This window comes from Aphelocoma coerulescens, assembly GCF_041296385.1.
Source record: "Aphelocoma coerulescens isolate FSJ_1873_10779 chromosome Z unlocalized genomic scaffold, UR_Acoe_1.0 ChrZ_unloc_scaf_2, whole genome shotgun sequence".
NCBI classification, from domain to species: domain Eukaryota; kingdom Metazoa; phylum Chordata; class Aves; order Passeriformes; family Corvidae; genus Aphelocoma; species Aphelocoma coerulescens.
The window spans coordinates 528,421-535,219 of NW_027184087.1; positions in this window are offsets into that span (position 1 = coordinate 528,421).

Here is a 6,799-nt window from a genome sequence, read left to right on the forward strand (position 1 = left end):
AATGATCTGAGGGTGCAGGGGTGGTACTAATGTGGGGCTAGGACAAAGGAACCAATAGGGAAGATCTGAGGGAATGGCAAAGGGACAGGGGCCAGTGGGGGAATGAGGAAGGGAGAATTTCTAGACTGGGGACATATAGGGTAGAAAGGGACGGGAAGGCCAACAGGCCAATTGTGGAAGCAGAACTGGGGTACATTAACATAATGGAACAAAGCATCCTGGCGGAAGCCTTTTCGGTCACCCTAACCTGGGGAGGATCGCTGGACTTAGGGACAGTCCCACCAATGGACTCCCTTTATCCTTTGGTCTGTAGGCCCATCGGTCCCCATACTTCAAGCCATTCCCTTGGGTCCTGTCACTGGTCACCAGAGAAGAGTGATCAGTGACTGCCCCTTTTCTCCCCTCACAAGGAAGTTGTGGAGTGCCATGAAGTCTCCTCTCTACCTCCTCTTCTCCAGGCTGAACAAACCAAGTGACCTCAGCAGCTCCTTGCACAGCTTCCTCTCAAGGCCCCTGACCATCTTTGTTGCCCTTCTTTTGACATTCTGTAATAGCTTAATGTCTTTTATCAATATTTTGGCCCCAACACAGGCCCTAGCACATAAGGTTGCACTAGTGCAGAGCAGAGTGGGACAATCCCCTTCCTTGCCTGGCTGGCGATGCTGTGCCTGATGCCCTCCAGGACGTGTTTGTCCCCCCTGGCTGCCAGGGCACTGCTGACTCAGATTCAACTTGCCATGACCAGGACCCCCAGGTCCTTTCCTGCAGTGCTGCTCTCCAGCATCTCATTCCCCAGTCTGTCCAGGATTGTCTTGTGCCAGGTGCAGAATCTAGCACTTGCAATTTTTAAACTTCATATGGTTATTCAGGTTGGACATGAAGAATTTCTTCACTGAAAGGGCTGTCAAGCCCAGGAATGAACTGTCCAGAGAGGTGGTGGAGTCACCACCATGAAATGACTGCACATGGCACTTAGTGCTATGGTTATTTGACAGGGTGTTGTTTGGTCCAAAGTTGGATGAAATGATCCTGGAGGTCTTTTCCAATCTTAATTATTCTGTAATACCATAGTGGGTGATTACCCACCCTGCTAGTTTTTCTAGGTCTCTCTGCAAGGTCTCTCTGCAAGGTGTCTCTGCCTTCAAGGGAGTCAAGAGCTCCTTCCAATTTAGTATAATCAGCAAACTTATTGAGTGTACCTTTGAGTCCTGCATCAAAATCATTGATGAAGGAGTTGAAGACAACTGGTCCTGAAATGGAGCCTGGAGGAAACCCAGATCACTAGCTTAGTGGAACCACATTCACATTAAAAGAGTTAAGAAGTACTTCACAATTTAAAGAAGGATTATAGAATAGAAGTGTTAATTGGAAGTGATGAAGCTGACATTAGAGTACAGATGAACAACTCAATTCACATATTGTCTGCCTTGACAATACCCTCTCCTTTTTTGAGTATGTGTTCGCATGGCTACCAAAATATTCACTGGTATTCTTTACCATTTCAAAAATATTTCCTCTGCGGATTCCCTCTACCAGCCACCAGGTTCTGTGACAAATCATAATTTTAAAGGAAATAAAATGGTTACTATTGGTTAAAAATTAATCTCATTATTGTCACGTGCTTACAAAACTTTGCAAGTTTTTAATTTCTTTGAAGAAATCACAGAAAAATTCTTTTCTTCTGTAACTTCCTTGTTATTCTTTCTGTGACTCAAAAGAAAAGTGGGATACTGGCTAAAAGAGTTACTGAATAAAATTAAAATATTATACATCAGAAAAGATGTGAATATATGTTGATACTTTATGACTGGTCTATAATTTCATAAGTTTAGAATTTGGTCTTCTGAAATATAATGTAGATGGCAGCAAGAAAATAACTGCGGTTTACAGAACACCATGCACTGATTTATACTGGCTTTATGTTTTGTTGATAATATATCAGCTAGTCTCTAGAAACCATATGATGCGTGAAGTAATTTCTTCTATTGTATCCTTCCTTTCACCCAGGAAGTTTCATTTAGTTGGTCTAAATTACCAGCTTAGACCAAAAGCGCAGATGTCACAGGATGAATTAGCTCAGTGCTTAGTATAACAATAATGGTAAAGAATGCAATTTTAGTCATAGAACCCGATTCTGCTACATGTCTGACACTTGAATTATCCTATGGGTGAATATCAGGGTGCCAGTGTTCACTGGAAAGGTGTTTACATGGAGTCTATGAAGTGGGCATCCTGTTCTTATGTATGCAGCATGATAAATTGGTTTGAACGATGTAATTCTGCTGAAGACAATGGGATTACAATGGGTTGGTATCCAAATATTACAAGTTTAGCTGTGGAATGAATAATTGCCACTCACGTGGTGCACAGCACTGAAAATAGAAAGTGATGTGGCCTTAATGTTACCTATTTTGCTGGCCTTAGTGTGTGATGAGCAAGTTCTCCAGTGCAATATTGTGCACACAAAAAGCCCCAGTATGTGAATAGTCCCCTATGACAGAGCCATTACTCTTTCCCCAGACCAATCTTTATAGGCTTATAAGTCTTGACTATAAAGCTGAAAGGCTTGACAGCCCTGCCTAACTGAGCATCCATGCCCCATAGTTCTTGAAATCCAGACTAAATGTCTCATCTAAACCCAATAAAGTGTTAGCATGTTTTATAATGGGGAGCTGGTGATTAAGGTAAGCTAAATAAATTTTGCTCTGAATTTTACTTTGAAAGATGAACCAGAGCTGCTTAGGAAGCTGCATGTTCTGCTCATAAGCCACGTAAGCCAGTTGTGCAATAAGGTGCTGAGACTGGTTTGCACTCAAAGGACAGATTGGCAAATCTGAGCAAAAGTAATGAAACTGAAAAATGGACCCAATAAAAGGTATTATATATACATATACATATATATATACATATGTAATTTAAAATACATTGAAAAAAATGTTTTCATCAAAAACTGCTATGAGAATTTATGCTTGAATAACTGTAGTAACTTAAAGTACACAGGTATTTTGATCCAAACTACAGGAAGTATGTGTCATGGAAGTGCACAGCCTTGCATGAGAAATCACTAGATTTGATGGGGTATTCATTCCAAGCACTACTGGAGTTACAAGAAGGTTACTTAATGGAGAGAGTATTTAATTCTGCATATGAATCATTGTGTAAGCAAAGAAAATACTGAGCTTTTCTTGAATTACTTCTGATATCTGACAGAGCCTGCCAAATGTTAACTAATCTTCACTTTCTAATACTGCAATGAAAATAAGATTTTTAGCTAATTTTCTGTTCCTGGCAGCCTTTTTTCCTTTTCTATGTTCACACGGTTCCTTGAAATGTCTCTTCATTTTTCAGCACTGGTGTTTTGTGGAGATAGATACCTTTTTTAGCATGTAGATAAGATTTAAAAAATAGTAGAGGACACAGAGATGTAAGAGACTATGAGGTATTAAAGTCATTCTATGTCTAGAACCAATCTTCTAAGGATAATTAAGACAGCATTCCTTGTTGAGAGCTTTTCTTTCTTTCCTTTTAAAAGACTAGAATCTACTGCGAGGACACATTTCTCTGCCTCAAGAGTTCTTGATTGTTGTATGCTGTGATTTTTTTTTTTCAGCTTTGTAGGGATGTCTGGAATGTTTTCTTTCAGATTATATTGCTTCTAAGGAAAATCAACAATTTTTCTCAGAGCTACCATGTGGTATCATCTTGATTCCTACACTACTTAAAGGTACTGTTGCCTTTTCAAATGTTACATTATATTTTCCTCCTGACTTCCTGAGTGTAATCTGTGGTCTGGAAAAAAAATATTTCCTCAAAGGCTACTGAAAAGACAATCACTATTCCTCCTTTATGGTATTCAAAGACTCCTTTTAATGCACCAAATCTACTGTGGGTATTCACTCATGTTAATGTGCTAACGCGTAGAAAGATATACAGAGGAGCATTCACTACGTGAGAATCTGCTATGTGAGAGCAGGCATATTCTTACTCTCCTTAATGAGCCAGTCCTTGAAATGATACTGGACCAGCCAAGGTTAAGATATACACATTTGAATTTCTAAACAGAAAAAACACAATAAAATTCAGATGCAGAAAGAAACAGAAAAAAAGTGTTTTGAAAAAGAGTCTGGAATAAGCCCAGCAGCATGCCTGTGTTCCAGAAAATCTGGTAATTGGTGCTAAATCCTGCTTTCCAGGTTTGGTGGTGGCATCTGTCAATAACGCATTTTTTTCTGTTTTACCAATAAGTTGCATTCACTGACAGTAGCTCTCCAATTTGTGTATATGTGCATGTGTGCATATATAGGGGGTAGGTGGAACATGCTAACAATACGTTTTTTAAGATATCATATGATTTTTCTCTTTTACTTTATTTATAATTATGCATTACGTAATACATATATACCTCTATGTAATATGCATTTCTGTGTAGGGTTTTTTTTCTCTCTGGAGCCTTCTGTTCGAGCCTGTGCTGGATTTCTGCAACAAAGTCCCACGTAAAAATAGACTGGCACTGAAGAAAACATTTATGTGATGGTGCACCATACTTCACAGACTTCCTTAATGATCTAATGAAAATTAGACTTACATGGAAATGTATGAGACTACAACCTCGTTTGTAACTACTGACAAGATCAAATGTTTAAGGCATCAGGGAATGCCATCCACAAAATTCTGTAAGGTAATGAAATTATGATAATTTTACTTCTTTCGATTATGCTTTAATTTTACTTCTTATGGGTGTAACTAGGAATTTAATGTATTGACTAATGTGGCAAGCAATAAGACTTGCAAATGAATCTTGAAGTGGTATCCTATTCTTTCCCCCTCAAATCAAGGTTTCCTAATGCTTCTACAAAGCAAAGGTCAATGGCAGAAATTCCCTAGTTGGAACTAAACAATTTATAAAGAATTTTCATCTATTTTTTTAGATTATTTACTTTATTTTTAGGAATGTATATTATTTGTTGCAATTTAATTTATGGGTCCTCTTTTACACATGCACCTTATGACCTTTTAATGTGTGTTCATATAAAGGTGAACTAAAATAGAACCCCTCCTTTGGTTTTTTTCACCTTTGACAGCAGATGAAAGAACAGAGGAAAGCAGATGAAAGTGTCTCCTGCACTGTATCAAAAATCCTTGTCTTTTCTAGCATTCTGCCTCACTCATGGTGATTTCTGAGCCTTCTGCGAATTCCTCAATGTCTTCCCTGTATTTCACAGTTACTTTTCTAATGTGTCTTCATTCTTTTATAGTATCAATTCTGCTTGTAGTTAAGACCCTCTAGTCAATTAAACAGCTGAACCTTAAGAGCAGTCTATTAGAAGACATATTGTTTCTACTTGTTTTCAGGCACTGCTCTGCCTCTTTTTTACCTTGAAATAATAAAACATTTGTCCACTCTCAATTGAAATCAATGACTGAATTCCTGCTTATTTGAACTCTGCCAGGATTTCCTCATAAAACATCTAAGAACAGTAGTTAACATTTGCCATTATGAGCATAAAATACTTTGGAAGAACTCCATGAAATGCAACCTGAACTTTTACTTAGAAAACTGAAGTTTTGTGCAACACTTTTCACAGAGAATTTTAAAGCCTGCGGTTCATTCATAGAGGTACTGTTGGTAACTGAACAAATTCACTGATAAATTCACTGAATTACATACAAAGTGATTTAATGTTTTCTGTCTTCATCTTACCTTGTTGTTAGGACCCAATTATTAAAAGAAATGCCTCCTTCACCTCTGTTAGGCCTGGAATTAGAGCCTTCTTTTTAGCCATCTGTGCTTATCTAAAGTTCCTGTTCTAGTGGCTTATGGAAACTTCCTTATTTGTCAGTGTTCTGAGAGAGTTAATTGTGCTCTTTAAGTTCTTGCATTTGCCCCACAACATGCAGTGGTAAGAAGATAAAACTGCTACTGTCTCTCAGCTCTTCTGTCTTACAGCATAACGCTAGCTAGACAATCCTATTGTCATTATAGATCTGTTGGGGAACACAGTGGTTTTGTGCTAAATACGTTTATTGGCCCTTCTCCTAGCATATGGAGTTATCTGCAGTCATACATCCCTGTTTTAGTGGCCACCTTTCAGGGATAAGCCTTTGTGGCATTTTGATGCTGGTTAAGTGCCAAGCACCACAGAAAAACTATTTACTTACTCGCCTCCGCTATAGCTGAGCAGGGAAGGGGACATTAGAACTTTCATTTTCATGAGGTGAAGTAAGGATTATTGAGGAAAATGGAAAAACTTCAAGTCAAAACAGGTCCATGCTTAAGAGTATAAAGAAGATTTATTACTAACAGAATTAAAAGTAAAAAGAATAATGAGAAACCAAAGCAAACTTTCAGAATACCTTTCTCCTCCAGTACCTCCCTCTTTTCACCAACCCGCGCAAGGGAAACAAACATGGGGTTTTGGTCAGTGTTTCATTTCTTAAGAGTCTTTCTTCAGTATGCTTAAGGAAGAGTTTCTTCTGCTGTACCATGGGATTCTTCCCCTGAAGATAGCTCTCTGCAAACTTCTATAATGTGGTTTCAAACTGCACAAACAACAGTCTACCCAAAATCTGCTGCAGTGAAAAATCCCTCCCACAAAATCTTGCAGTCTTCCCACAACTGCCATCATGGGTCATAATAGTCATGGAGTTTTAGTGTTTTAAGGATGAGCTATTTCAGCCTGAAAACAAAGGCTCTCTTCTTCAATCTCTAAAAGCCTCTCTCACAGCATCTGTAGGCTCTGACACGAGCACTTTTCTTTCATGGGCTGCACATGGATTTCTGCACCCCCTCATGTACCTC